Raw genomic sequence first — 15034 nt, 5'->3', positions numbered from 1 at the left:
GTGTTCACGTCTGGTTACCAGACCCTTCTCCCACTTGGACGGAGGTTTACAGAAAGGAGGAGGGCAAACACCTTCTTGGGAGATGCCGAGCTACAGCCCCCCAGGGAGAAAGGGTAGAAAACCACAGGTAAGGGATTTTCCACACTTCTTAGGGTTGACCCTCCTAACCGTCTGTCAGGTAGAGCCAGACAGCATGACAGGCCCAGGGGCCCACAAGAGGCCACCACACGTCAAGATATGGAAAGTTTCCCTTTTTCATGCCCTAACATGCTGGATCTAAAGGAGTTTTGTCCCCAAGGGGCTGTTCATTAAGGAATCACTTTCCTTACACTCAGGACTCCCGGGATGTCAACGTATAATTTAGTATTGTCCCAGTGACCACTGGCTGTGCAGCCCTGGACACGTCTCAGTCTCTGGAAATTGCCCTCCCTTTCCCCTCAGGGTGTTCTGAGACACCCATAAAAGCTCTGCTCTGGATGTTTGAAGTACCAGAAAGTGCTCAGGTTGACAAAACAAATGTGTCTGAGTAAGCACCTTAGTTCTTACTCATTAAATTCTTGGATAAGACCAAAAAAAAAAACAAAACAAACAAACAAAAAAAAAACAAAGAAAACAAATAAACAAAAAAACACCTGCCATTAATTGAACACCTACTATGTTCCTATACTTTATATGCATTCTCTCATCTCACCCTTACAACCATGCCACGGGTGTGGGAAGCAGCTATTATCATCCCCATTTTGCTGTAGATGAGATTCAGAGAGGTTATGAGGCTTGCCCAAGGTCATAGAGTCAGCAAATAGCAGATTTAGGATCCAAACATAGTGCTGTCTGACACCAAATCTATAGTCTTAAAAAGTTGGGTATGGGCCAGAGGTTGTGGCTCATACCTGCAATCCTAGCACTTTGAGATGCCATGGCAGGAGGACTGCTTGAGGCCAGGAGTTCGAGGGTACAGTGAGCTATGATTACACCACTGCCTTGCACTGTCCACCCTAGGCAATAGAGTGAGACTGTGTCTCAAAAAAAAAAAAAAAGGTCAGGTCCTTTGGCAGAAGGTCTTTCAAAAGCTCAAAAGTGCAGCTTGGATGGGAGGGTGTCCTCTGGTGTGGGTCTTCCACAAGTCCCCAGAAGCCTTCATCCTACAAAAGACCCAATCATGTGCAAAGACAGCTGCTGGCACACAGCATCCACTGGTTGAGATGCAGATTTCCCCCTTTGCTTCTCAGCCACAGTAAAAGCAAAGTTTATTTTCATTGCCCCGCTTCCCCATGTTGGAAGAAAGCAGAGCCTGGGCCCCACATTCCATTCTAAGTAAGGGATGGGAGGGCTGTTAAATCTAATTAAGATGATTTTTGCATTTTGAAAGAAGTTTTACACACACAGACATACACACGCTCACCCCTCCCCCTAGGCAGAACCTTTGCATCATTTCCAGAATTGAGCTTGATGTCAGCCTGGTGCCACACTCACATCTGCCCACAACCATGAATCCATCTACAGACAGGTGGGCAGTCAGCATGCCATTTCAGAGGCTGCTCATTCAGATTTGGTCCGTTGAGACCAACACAATGCCTCACGCCTATAATCCCAGCATTTTGGGAGGCTGAGGCAGGAGGATCCCTTGAGCTCAGGAGTTCAAGATTAGCCTGGGAAACATAGCAAGACTCCGTCTTTACAATAAACAATTTTTTTAAAAAATTAGCCTGGCATGGTGGCATATGCCTGTAGTCCCAGCTACTCAGGAGGCTGAGGCAGGAGGATTACTTGAGCCTGGGAGGTCAAAGCTGTGGTGAGCTATGATGGTGACACTTCACTCCAGCCTGAGTGACAGACAGAGTGAGACCCTGTCTCAAAATAAAATAAAATAAAATAAAATAAAATATAAACAAAATATTTGGTTAGTTCATTGCCTGGGTCTGTCTTCTCCCTCCCCTTTGGAAATTTTTTTTTCTTTTTCTTTTTTTTTTTTTTGAGACAGAGTCTCACTCTTGTCTCCTAACCTGGAGTGCAATGGCACAGTCTCGGTTCAGTGCAACCTCTGCCTCCTGGGTTCAAGCAATTTTCCTGCCTCTGCCTCCCAAGTAGCTGGGGTTACAGGCACCCGCCACCATGCCTGGCTAATTTTTGTATTTTTAGTAAACAGGGTTTCACTTTGTTGGCCAGACTGGTCTCAAACTCCTGACCTCAGGTAATCCGCCTGCCTCAGGCTCCCAATGTGCTGGGATTACAGGCACAAGCCACTGCGCCCAGCTGGAACCTTATTGGATTTCCCTTGCTCCCCGACTCCCCCATGCTCCATAAAGGAAGGCAATTGTGACCTGTGAGTAACTAAGATTCAAGTCTTGGGAATGGAATAAGAGGGATGGGACGCCACTAATAATGGGCTGTATCTTCCCACTCTGGCCTGAGCAGTCATTGGCCAATTGAGGAAATCAGTGCTCTAAGACTGTCCTTCTCAAAGTGTGATCTGTGCACCAGCATCATCCACATCACCTGGAAACTTAGAAACCCAGGGCCTTAGACTCCACCTTAAGACATGCACATTCATGTCCGTGAAACTCCGCTCCAAGATCTGAATACCTGGAGCCCTCCCCCACACCCCTCCCTAAATCCAGACAGCTTAGCTTTCAGGAATGAGTACCTTGACACATGAATAAATAGTTCTTCCAGAAGGAAAGTTTGAGAAATATTACATGCCAGGCTCCTCCCGAGTGCACAAAATACATTAGCGTATTCATGGCCCTGATAAGTCCTGCATTAAAGCAACATATTTACTTGTGTTTCACTGAATGCTTCCCAAACTTATTTGGCCACAAAATCTTCTTTTCCTAGAACACCCAATTGTAGAATGTATTTTGGGAAGCACTGCCTTTACTTGTAAGAGAGGAAACCACAATTCTTTACCTCATCTTTAGGATTAGGCAGCTGTGCAAAATATGAGGTTGCATTTTAATAACCAGTTCCAAGACCTCAGGATGTACAAATCAGAAACCTATTTTAAAGGTGACAGGCAAGTTTACACCAATTACCTTTAACTAGAGTCACACCCTCCTATTTCCAGGATTTCAGCCTCAATTCCCACGGTCCGTCAAACTCAACATTACCTAGCCCAATTTCATTACAGAATGTGGCTCTCTGATAACATCACCATTTTTTCCCTAGGTTCTTCCCTCCCCTGCTTATTAATCCCCTACTCACCCCTCCCGGCCCCCACCCCACCACATCCCTGCACTGCCTTGGCCTCTCCATCTAATCAATTGCCAAGTTCATTAGATCTTATCTCCGTTATGTCTTTCAACACTTCCCACTCTGTTCCTTCTCCCTATGACTAACCCAGCCTCTTGCCCCCGGGCACCCTCCTGCCTTTATTTCTCTATAATTCATCCTACTCCCTGCAAATAGAAAGATTTCTCAATGCACATATGTGCTTCTGTCACTCATGGGCTCCAGTCCAGGCACTTGCTTAATTCTAATTCTAATAATATTATTCCCATTTTGAAGATCAAGAAACTGAGGCAGTGAGAGGCCACGTGACTTGCCCAAGGTCACATATATCATGAGCGGTGGCAGGAGGATTTGAGGTTGGAAATACGGTGCCAGAAGCTGAACGCTTGGTCCCTGCATAAATGCATTCTGCACCATGGCCTTCTAATAGTCCTGCTCATACCTGCTGCCTCTGCTGTGCAATATGGCACTGCGGTGGAATATGGCAACATTCTCCATCTCTAGCCATCAACACTGTCATGAAATTGCTGCCCAAATGCATCAAGTGAGGCACCTGAGATGCAAAATTTCAGAAGGCGCTCTGCACTCTCGCATCCCCAGGATGCTTTTGCGGGAGGGCATCCTCATGTGCCCTCAGGTGGCCAAGCGCCTTCAGGTGGTGCTTTCATGGAGGGCATCCTTATATTTTGCAGTGTGGGCACCTCGCTTGCCTCACCCTAGTCCTGGCTCCACTCTGCACACATCATCTCATTTACTCCTTAGAAGAAGCCTGTGTTGTAGGCTGGTATCGTGATTATCATCATCAGCATTTTACAGATGGGAAAACTGGGGTGCAGAGGAGTAAAGTGATTTGATTTGCCTAAGTTGAGGTCCAGACTTAAACCCTAGGCCATCCAACTTTAAAGCTATGCTCTAACCCACAGGGCTCTGTGGGATTTGTTTATGGCCCAAGAATAGCATAAATGAAGTCTGTACTTGGCAGAGTGCTGGGGCATCCGTAAGAGGTGCGCTGGATGGGGCGCAGGGGCAAGAGCACACTGGGAGGGAGGAGGAGCGCACGGGGAGGTGGAATTTGAGATGAGACGAGAAGCAGCTAGGATTTCAACAGGTGGCACTTCGGGGGAGGGCATGCTAGGAGGAGGGAACGGGAAGTACAAGGTCCAGGGGCTAGGAAAGGGCAGGGGCTGTTCCGGGACAGTGTGGAGCTGGGTTTGGCTGGGGCACAGAGCACGTACACAGAAGGCAGTGTGGAGAGGCACTGGCTGGGGACAGGCCAACACCCGAGCACCCCTGGTGTGGTGGGACAGCTTTATCCAGCTACGTCCCAAGATAGGGAGACTTCTCTTGGGGCCAGAGTGGGCTTCAGACCCCCACTGAGTCCAACACCTGCCCACATCTGTGGAACCCAGATGGGAGCAAACCTTTGTCTTTTCTCATTGGAGCTGAGTGCTTTGTCCCTGCATAAATGAATTCTGCGCCATGGCCTTCTAGGAGTCCTGACAGCGTGGGAATGGGCCAAGGGCTCTCAGCTTGCCTGGGGCCTCGCTCTATTGTATCTTGGCCCCACTCAGTATGAAATAAGTAGGACCCAGAAAGCTCTCGTGGGCCAGGAGCACAGGCGAAGTCCTAGGGTGCACAGAGGAGGCAGAGTCACAGGGGCTGGTGTCTGGGCTCTTGCGGAGGTGAGAGCAAGGAGGCAGATATCAAAAGAGGGCTTGGCCACATGCACTGGGGGAGAGGAAATGGCCCATCTTCTCCCTTCCCTCTGCATGTAAAAACACATCCTGATTGCCACCATGCTAAAAAGCCTGGAAATGTCTTCTAAGGAAGACTGGATTGCCCTGGTTTTAGGGACATGGGCTCTTTCTCAATTACTTATGTCCAGATTGCCCTCCCTACAAATCCCACCTGGGGAAAACATTAATCCCTTAATGCTGTGGTCCCCACCCTTTTTGACACCAGGGACCAGTTTTATGGAAGATAATTTTTCTAGAGACTGGGGTGGGGGGATGGTTTCAGGAAGATTCAAGTGCATTACCTTTATTGTGTACTTTATTTCTATTATGATTACATTGTAATATGTAATGAAATAATTATACAACTCACCATAATGTAGAATCAGCGGGAGCCCTGAGCTTGTTTTCCTGCAACTAGACAGTCCCATCTGGGTGTGATGGGAGACAGTGACAGATCATCAGGCATTAGATTCTCATAAAGAGCACGTAACATAGATCCCTCGCATGCACAGTTCACAATAGGGTTCATGCTCTTACGAGAATCTAATGCCTGCTGATCTGACAGGAGGTGGAGCTCAGGTGGTAATGTGAGTGATCAGGAGCAGCTGTAAATACAGATGAAGCTTTGCTCTCTTACCCACTGCTCATTCCTGCTGTGTGGCCCAGTTCCTAACAGGCCACGATCATGTGGTCAGGAGGTTGGAGACCCATGCCTGTAATGGGCTCCACAGCCACCCAGCTCTCTTCCCGCTGGCTCCCATCATACACTTGGTGTGGTCTCCCAGTGTGTCTGTCTGGACTCTCTTCTAAGACACGTGTTCTCAGCTGAGAGAAGCATGTCAGGGCTAGGGTGGAAGCTGCTGTGTCCACAGCTCAGCCCCACATAGCTTCACTCCCACTCCACATCTCTGTCCACATGGGGTGCCTTCGTGGTCCCCAGGAGAGCTCCCCACTGGAATCACAGCAGAGCAGGCCTATGGGTGCCCACAGCTGTGGCCTCCCTGCATGGCATCAAGGAAGTGGTTGGTAAATACTGGTTCAATGGAGTCACGAATGTTTCTAACGGGGTCTCTGCCAAGTCTCCATGCACCTGACACTTGGTTACTCAGCAAAGACCTCCCAGGCAACTGTTACCTGCCATCTACAGTCACTAAGTCTTCTCAGTAACTCCTCCAACGACCACTTCTTTATTGTAATAAAATATATATAACAGAAAATGTGCCATCATAACCATTCTCTCTCATTCAAGTCTAGCATTCAGTGACATCTACATTCACATTCACGATGTCATACAGCCACCACCATTACCTGAGTTCCAGAATATTTTCATCACCCCTAAAGGAAATCCCATACCCCATTCTCCCCTCCCCTAGCTCCCACCCTCAGCCTAGGCAACTGTTCATCTGCTTCTTGTCTCTATGGACTTGCCTATTCTGGACATTTTGTAGAAACGGAATCACACAATATGTAACCTTTTGTGTCTACGTTCTTTCACTTAGCCTAATATTTTCAAGATTCTTCTGTGTTGTAGCATGATCAGGACTCCATTCCTTTTTATGGCTAAATAATATTTCATTGTATGAATATACCACAAATCATTGATTCATTCATTGGCGGACATTTTTATTGTTTCTAGCTTTTGGCTATACGAGCAGTGCTGCTATGGACATTTATGTACATGTTTTTGTTTGCACATCTATTTTCAATTCTCTTTGGATATATCCAGGAGTGGAATTGCTGGATCATATGTTTAACTTACTGAGGAACCACCAAGTCCTATTACCATTTCGTTCTGAGATGCATACACCTTTATCATAAGACATCTAGAAAATGCATACACACATAAGAAAACATTAAAATCACAAATAGTCCTGGTACTCGAAGATAAACATTGTCAGCTGTTCTGAATGTTTCCCACTAGAATTGTTTAGAATGCCTAAATATATACATATTACTACATAATTAAAAGTTTATACAAAAGTGGGATTGTATAAATGCCATTTAATGCCACACTTTAATGCCACCTTCTCAACGACAAGCCTGATTAAAACCGAACCTCAGTACTTCCTGCTACTTCCCAGTATGATTTTACTCCCTGGCATTTGCCATCCTCCATCTCATCTATATCGTGCTTATCATAAACAGGATTGCTGACTGTTTTGTGCAATGCCTGGCACACAGAGATGCAATAAGTATTTGTCAAGTGAATTAATATTTTTAAATGAATGAAAAGGCAACCCATTCAAAATTTAAACCGAATTTCAAATGCATTTGCCAATGTGCAGCAGAAATGGTTGTGCATTATTTCCTGTTGGTGATCATCTGCACAGGAATATCCACAGCCCTCGTTCTTTCTCAAAATGCTTTATCTGAGGCATAAATGTGGTCCCTGGGAATCCTGTTGGCTAGAATCAGGTCATCACCAATCCTTGAGCTTTCTGAGTTTGATTTTGCAAGGAGGCCCCCTCATTTCCATCCCAGGCTCCCAGAAGGGCAGGGGGCTGGGGGTGGAAAAAATCTTCCTGAAAAATCTCCAACAGCCAGAGCCCATTTGGTCCTAATTTCAGAACGGGTTTCTTCCGAACTCCAACCAAAGCCAAGATCCCCAAAGGGAGACCGTGTCTCTGCCTCCACCTTCCTGTCCATGTCAGAGCAATTCTCCCAGCCACCTTGTCACAAGCCCGCTGTGCTGCTGATATTAGTTACAGATGATGGCAATTAGAGGCCGAATCTCTCTGGCTCCTGGTAGAATATTGAGACAGAGCTACAGCTATTTTAAGATTTTAAGCAGATTTATACTTAGTGCTTCAAAGAAGGCCAGCCAGCAAGGAAAATATGGTAACTGTTGCTTTAAATTATAGCTATCATTACTTCAAAAGGATATTCAATCAGAAACCACTGAAGACTAAAACTATTTACATCTCCTGACACTTAAAAGCAAGCAAGCAGTTTTAGCCTGTCAGCCTTGGACATGTTGGCTACAAAGAGAGAGGTACCTCTCCGGCCTGCAAAGGAAAACATTTTCAAGGGAGCAGGAACTGAGAAGGTACCTTGGGAGTCCTCCTGCTCAGAGCTTGCCTGCCATCTCTCTCCCACAGCCTGTAAAGGAAGAGTTTGGGATCTGGGGTGTGTGACTCTGCCCAGGTCTGCAGACAGCAGTCTCCAAACCCCTGGAAAAGGTGGCTCTGTAAGCCAGGATGACTGCCCTTTTCTGCCTGGCCTCTGGCTTTCAGGTCCCTGCCCTGGGGAAATCCTGTCTCATCCCATTAATACAATTCCCAGGACAGGGCTGCCTCCTTCTTCTTCCTGGATTCCACTGCCTGGACTGGACAGCAGGGCTGGGTGATATATCGAGCAGAATCAGAGCCAGTGGAGCCCTTTGTTAACAGAGAGTGGCCCAAAGCGTGGGCTTTGAGGATAGACTTCTCCAGGTTAGAGTTCAGGCTCTTGAATTTACTAGCTGTGTGACCTTGGACAAGCCACTTAACTTCTCTGAGACTCAGCTTCCTTGTAAGTAAAACTGGGATGATTCAAATCTCCCTTTCATATGATTTTTGAGAAACTTCAGTGAGATGATATGCAAAGAGCACTTTATTAGTTAGAGTAATGCCAGATGCTGTAACAAATAGTCCCGACAATTTCAGTGGCTGAACACAATAAACCTTTTTCCCTCGCCTGACAATTCAAGGAGGGTGTTTCTAGTCAGCAGGCAGCTTTTCTCCCTGTGATTATTTGGGTGGTTTGGAATCCCTCCATCCATATCTGTCATCTCCTGGGGTTCAAATGTCCTCTGCTTCTAGTCTCAGGAAGGAGAAAGAGGCAGTGGGCTGGGCCCTCTGAATGCAGAGATGAATAACATTTCACAGGTTACCCCAACTCAATAGATCTGTTAAGGAAAACCTCTTTTGCTCTGTGTGTGTCTATACCCTCCCACCCACCAGAACTTCACATTTGGAGTTAGACGCCCTCCTACTGGTTGCCATAGCCTTGTGCTCACCCGCATCAGCCATGGCCCCTAGAATGTAATTTTGTGGGCAGAGTCTGGACTTCCATTTTTCACAGAACAGAAGAACTCAGCACCTGGCACACAAGAGAGGTTCAATAAATATCGGCTGAAAGAATTAAACAGTAAAATCCAGGACCCTGCCACATTCCCCAACAGGGCAGGTACAGATTAGTGAATGTTCCTAAATGGGTGATTAGAAAATGTTACCGCTTGGCAATCTGGAGAAAGAATATTGTAGGCGTTCCCTATACCAGAGGAAAACTATGGCCTGTGGACCAAACTCAGTCCACTGCCTATTTTTGCAAATGTTTAATGTTTTGTTATGTGTGTATGCATTTTCTAAACATCTTATGACAAAGTTGTATGCATCTTGGAACAAAGTGGTAATCAGACTTCGTGGTTCCTCAGTCAGTTAAACATAGAATTACCATATGATTACTAAAAAGTCAGGAAACAACAGGTGCTGGAGAGGATGTGGAGAAATAGGAACACTGTTACACTGTTGGTGGGACTGTAAACTAGTTCAACCATTGTGGAAGACAGTGTGGTGATTCCTCAAGGATCTAGAACTAGAAATACCATTTGACCCAGCCTTCCCATTACTGGGTATATACCCAAAGGATTAGAAATCATGCTGCTATAAAGACACATGCACACGTATGTTTATTGCGGCACTATTCACAATAGCAAAGACTTGGAACCAACCCAAATGTCCATCAATGATAGACTGGATTAAGAAAATGTGGCACATATACACCATGGAATACTAGGCAGCCATAAAAAAAGGATGAGTTCATGTCCTTAGTAGGGACATGGATGAAGCTGGAAACCATCATTCTGAGCAAACTATCGCAAGGACAGAAAACCAGACACCGTATGTTCTCACTCATAGGTGGGAATTGAACAATGAGAACACTTGGATGCAGGGTGGGGAACATCACACACCAGGGCCCATCGTGGGGTGGGGGGACAGGGGAGGAATAGCATTAAGAGAAATATCTAACGTAAGTGACGAGTTAACGTGTGCAGCACACCAACATGGCACATGTATACATATGTAACAAACCTGCACATTGTGCACATGTACCCTAGAAATTAAAGTATAATAAAAAAAAGAAAATGGACTACTACAACTAAAACAACCCCTTCCCCCCAAAAAAAAAGAATTACCATAAGATCTAGAAATTCCCCTCCTGGATATATACCCAAAAGAATTGGAAATAGATGTGCAAACAAAAACGTGTCCACAAATGTCCATAGCAGCACTGTTCATAGTAGCCAAAAGCCAGAAAACGTTGCTGTTTTGCGCCTGTACACAAGGGGCCTGGGAAATGGAGACCCTGGCTGGGTTACTGCCTCCCAGGGTGAACTCTACACTACGGCAGAAAAAGCTCAACTTTTTGGTGGACAGGTAGCTGCTCTCTGCCTCAAGCACTTAGGGCAGTGTTACTCATTAATATTAATATTTTAACTGTAATTGTTTTCTAATTCAACCTTCCAATTGTACAAATGAGATCCAGGGAGATGAGTGCAAGATTACGGCTAGTCAGTGACAGCACTAGAAGTGGAACAGAACTCTCTTGGCCTCTGACCCACCCTGCGAGCCAGGAGAAGGAAGAAGTTCCGACTCAGGGCTATTTGCTTCAGATAGGCAGAGACTTTGGAAAGTTCATTCCCCAAGACTTAGGAAGCCAACATTTCACGGCTGCTGATAATTTTGTAGGATGGAAGAAGGTCAGTTTTGCTCTTCTCCTGGGTTCTGGAACCTTCCTAACCTGCTCTGCTCATCTGGAGCCCCAGCCCACTGTCACCCCTGCCCTCATCTCCAGACTCTTCTTCCAGCAAGTAAGAGTCACAGCAGGTACCACGCTGGGCGGAGGCCCATGATCTCCAGGTGGGAGGAGGTGACTGCCTGTCCCTGCTCGGAAGCTGTTAAAAAGAACACCTTCTTCTTGCCTTGACCCCATGGCCCACTCTGCCTCCAGCCTGGGGTGGGTAAGGCATGTCCCTTGTTGTCTTGGGCTCACCTCAGCTCCCCCCTTGCCATATAGGCCTTGGGTGGCCTGAACAGGTACACACAGGCTATGCAGCCTGAGAGACAGCAAGGTGGGGCAGGTGGTGGCATGGGAGTAAGGTGGATGCTGTGTGTTACCTGGGCAAGTCACTTCCCTCTCTCGGCTTCCACTTCTCCAGTGCCACCTGTTCTGCCTGGCTTGTGGGGCTGTAGAGGGTGGGGTAAAAATCTGCAGGCACGACAATGTCTTGCACAGTGGATGCTTGCTGATTTTTCAACCTCTCCTACTAAATTCCACCTTCTTTTCATAACAGTAATTGGATTTGTGTGCGGGAATTACCTAACACTCCCCCACTGTGTGTAGTCTTGAAGGACTGTCAATCAAGTTTCCACACCCCTTCCCTGCCCAATGGGTGTGTACATGACTCCAGATCAACCAATCAGAAGCTTCCCTGGGACTTTGAATCTTGAGTGAAGTCACAGAGGACGGGAGAAAAAGAGAGAACGGCTGGAGTTGTTTCTTCCCAGCAGGGCAGCCTGATCCCACCCACTTGTACACACACACATGTGCACACACTCTCACGCATGGATACTCACACTCACACTGTCACACACACACATTCACAGACACACACACTCACACACACACACAGATACACACTCACATGCTCACACACACAGTCACGCACATATTGTCTCTCACACACCATCACACTCACACATTCACACACTCACATGCTCAATAACACAAGCACACACTCTCACGCACTCACACAATCACACATGCTCACAAGCTCACTCACATGCTCGCACACACACTGTCTCTCACACACACTCTCTCTCACACACACATACTCGCACACACACTCTCACATACACACACTATCACATACTCGCACATACACACATTTACACTGACATCTGAGTCCTACAGTACTTGCAAATCCTCCCTAAGGATTTGCTTGTTTCTTCAAGGAGGCCATTAGCCCCTTAAGGGATGACCTCCTATAATTCTGGATTTTTCTTTTCCCCAGTTAGGCTTGCAAAGCAGGGATGGAGGGATGGAGCACCAGCTTCTGTGTCAAGCAGAGCGGGCTGCACTCCCAGCGCCCTGGTGCCTCTGGCTCTTGAGGCTTGTTCCTCATCTCTAGCTCCACAGAGTTGTCCAGAGGCTCACAGTGGGAATACATCAATAAATTACCAATTGCATTAAAATTAGTTGTTACTATTATCACAATTGTTATAGACACTTAAACCTGAAGGCAAATAAATGATTTTTAGTTGCAAAATGGATCCTATTCTTTTCGGGGGGATGGCTGGCGTCAAGGAAGGTTTTGCTCCGAGATCTAGCTTTTAGGTCCTGAACTCAGATTCCCCTGATGATTTCTCAGCACCCACCATATGCCAGGAGTCACTCTGGGTGCTTTTAAATAAATTTTCTGGAAGCCAGAAGGTCTAAACAATAATAATTTCCTTTCAGTTCCTATTTTTTCTCAAGAACTAGGAGTGTAGCCGAGTGAACCCCTTTTCTAGAAGGGTGTGATTATCAACTATTTTTCTGGTGGAACTCCTTCATTCTCATGAGGGCATATCCTCAGACTTTTAGGGTGGGCTTGTAAAGTGAAGGAAGCCTGGAATTCTGGCTGCTAAGCCAGTCTCCACGGTTCATGCCTGTAATCCCAACACTTCGGGAGGCTGAGGTGGGTGGATCACCTGAGGTCAGGAGTTGGAGACCAGCGTGACCAACATGGTGAAACTCTGTCTCTACTAAAAATGCAAACATTAGCCAGTTGTGGTGGTGCATGCCTGCAATCCCAGCTACTCAGGAGACTGACGCAGGAGAATCATGTGAACCCAGGAGACGGAGGATGCAGTGAATGGAGATCACACCACTGCACTCCAGCATGGGCAACAGAGCAAGACTCTGTCTCAAAACAAAAACAAACAAACAAACAAAATCTGTCTGCCTTCTGGGCAGTGGAGCACCACACATTGTCATCAGATGCCCCTGACAGGCAGCCCCGTTGATCTCCTCCGGAAAGAGCCAAAGCTGAGGATGGGAACGCAGCCCCGGGTCAGGTACCTCAGTTCAGTGAGCTGCTGGCCTTGCTGGAGCCCCCAGAGGCTGGTTCCCACCCACCCAGAGGAGTGTGACAGGGACCTAGGGCATAGAGGAGGAGTCGGAGCTGTGGCAGGCAGGGAAGATGGTTTCCCAAACAGAAGGGCTCTAGGCAGAAACTGACCTGGAGGACATCCGTATCTCCCCTGCCCCAGATCTGCTCTCCCCTCTCCTCCCACTGCTCCGTGGCCCAGGAGGCTCATCCCTGGAAAGAATCAGAGTTGCCATGCCTCCTCCCACCCCAACTCCCCACACGGCTTACAGGAGAGCCAGCAGGGAGCCCTGATAAGAGAGTAGAGGGAGGCAGAGAGGAAGGAGGAAAGCCGGCGGGGGTCTATTCCCGGGCTCCCTCCCTCTGGGGCACCCAGGACAGGCTGTGGCCTCAGCAGATGGCACCAGGTGGCCCCCTCTATCCGCCTGTCTCTTCTGGATTCTGATAACTGCTCCCTCCCCTTGTTGCTTTAGGTCTAGAGGAGAGCAACGGTTCCGCTGTCATTGGTTTCCCCGCTTCCTGCCCACATCTTCGTAAACAGTGCCGTTTGAAGGCCTCCTCAAATGATCCTGTCTCCTGCTGAGGGCATGACTGCAAGACATAGCCAGCCCTCTGCAGACAATGTTCTCCATCAGCCCCCAGAATGGAGCTCCCCCTCCATCCTCATCAGAGAGGTGGCTATGAAGTACGCCCACTTGGAATGGGCTTGCAGGGAGACTAGGAACCTCCCGTCTGCCGCGTGACCAGGGACTCCAGGAGTTCAAGGAAAGCCCACCTCATGAGAAGCTGATAACCTTTCCATCTATTTTTCTTTTCTTTTCTTTTTTAAGAGGCAAGGGTCTTGCTGTGTCACACAGGCTGCAGTGCAGTGGCATGGTCATAGCTCACTGCAGCCTCAATCCCGTGGGCTCAAGCAATCCTCCTGCCTCATCCTCCCAAAGTGCTGGGATTGCAAGCATGAGCCACAGCACCCAGCCTAACCATAGATCTTTCTAGTTAAGATTCTGGAGGCATTTCAGCGACAGTGAATGCTGGGGAAGGGAGAGAGGGAGAGGCGGAGGTGGGACAGGGTAGGAAAAAGGCTGAAAGAGGCAACTAACCCTTATCTAATCTTCTTACCACCCTGGGGAATTCTCTCCATTTCCAAGTGATCATAAAATACTCATCTAATTTAGGAGGAGATGGTGACACAGATGTTTCTCCATGGGCACTTTGCACAAGACAGTTCTCATGATAAGTCGTGGAGGATTTAAAAGGTTGCTGACATTTTCCGTTATGTATCTTTTCATTAGAGGTAACTATCACTTTAAGCAAATTGTTTCAGGGCCTGGAATGCTGCAATAAGTGATCTAATTATTGTAGGTTGTAATTTAGGAAGGTTCATTATGTCACAGACATTATGACTCCTGGGTATTACTAAAGGACTCATTTGTAGCCCTTGAAATGATTTTCTCATGAACACATATAATGTCACCCATAGGACGAGTGTGGAGCCTTAAGATGATTTGATATATATAAAACTTCAGCTTTTTTGGGGACTAGATTTTGAGATAGTCACAAACAAATGACCAGATTGGATACTAGATTCATGCCTGGTTAAAGGAAAACCCAGTTCTGACTTGAGCAACACTGGACCCTTCAACTCTATTACCTAACATCAAATAAATCACTTAAGATGAAGGTGACATTAAATGATAACAAAGAAGCTTGTTATGTCTAAATAATTTCCATCCTTTAGAGGTAGAATACACCAGAAATGGCTGGCTTTGAGTTTTATTTATTTATTTATTTTGGATCTCACTGTCACACAGGCTGGAGTGCAATGGCATAATCATGGCTCACTGCAACCCTAAACTCTCTGGCTCAGGTAATCTTCCAACCTCAGTGTCCCGAGTAGCTGAAGCCACAGGTGCACCATCATGACTGGGTAACTTTTGTA

At 47.0% G+C, this 15034-nt stretch overlaps 1 long non-coding RNA gene across 1 annotated transcript in view; it reads left to right on the top strand.

Moving 5' to 3' along the window:
- LOC144337758 (uncharacterized) overlaps positions 1 to 12273 on the top strand; it is a 28030-nt gene extending 15757 nt beyond the window's left edge. The window contains exons 2-3 of the long non-coding RNA XR_013411260.1: positions 10694 to 10815; positions 12019 to 12273. This is a non-coding gene — a long non-coding RNA (uncharacterized LOC144337758). The remainder of the gene's footprint in view (positions 1 to 10693; positions 10816 to 12018) is intronic.
- The last annotated feature ends 2761 nt before the right edge of the window (positions 12274 to 15034 follow it).

This window comes from Macaca mulatta, chromosome 20, assembly GCF_049350105.2.
Source record: "Macaca mulatta isolate MMU2019108-1 chromosome 20, T2T-MMU8v2.0, whole genome shotgun sequence".
In the NCBI taxonomy this organism is placed as follows: domain Eukaryota; kingdom Metazoa; phylum Chordata; class Mammalia; order Primates; family Cercopithecidae; genus Macaca; species Macaca mulatta.
This window is presented reverse-complemented; position numbering and strand designations above follow the sequence as displayed.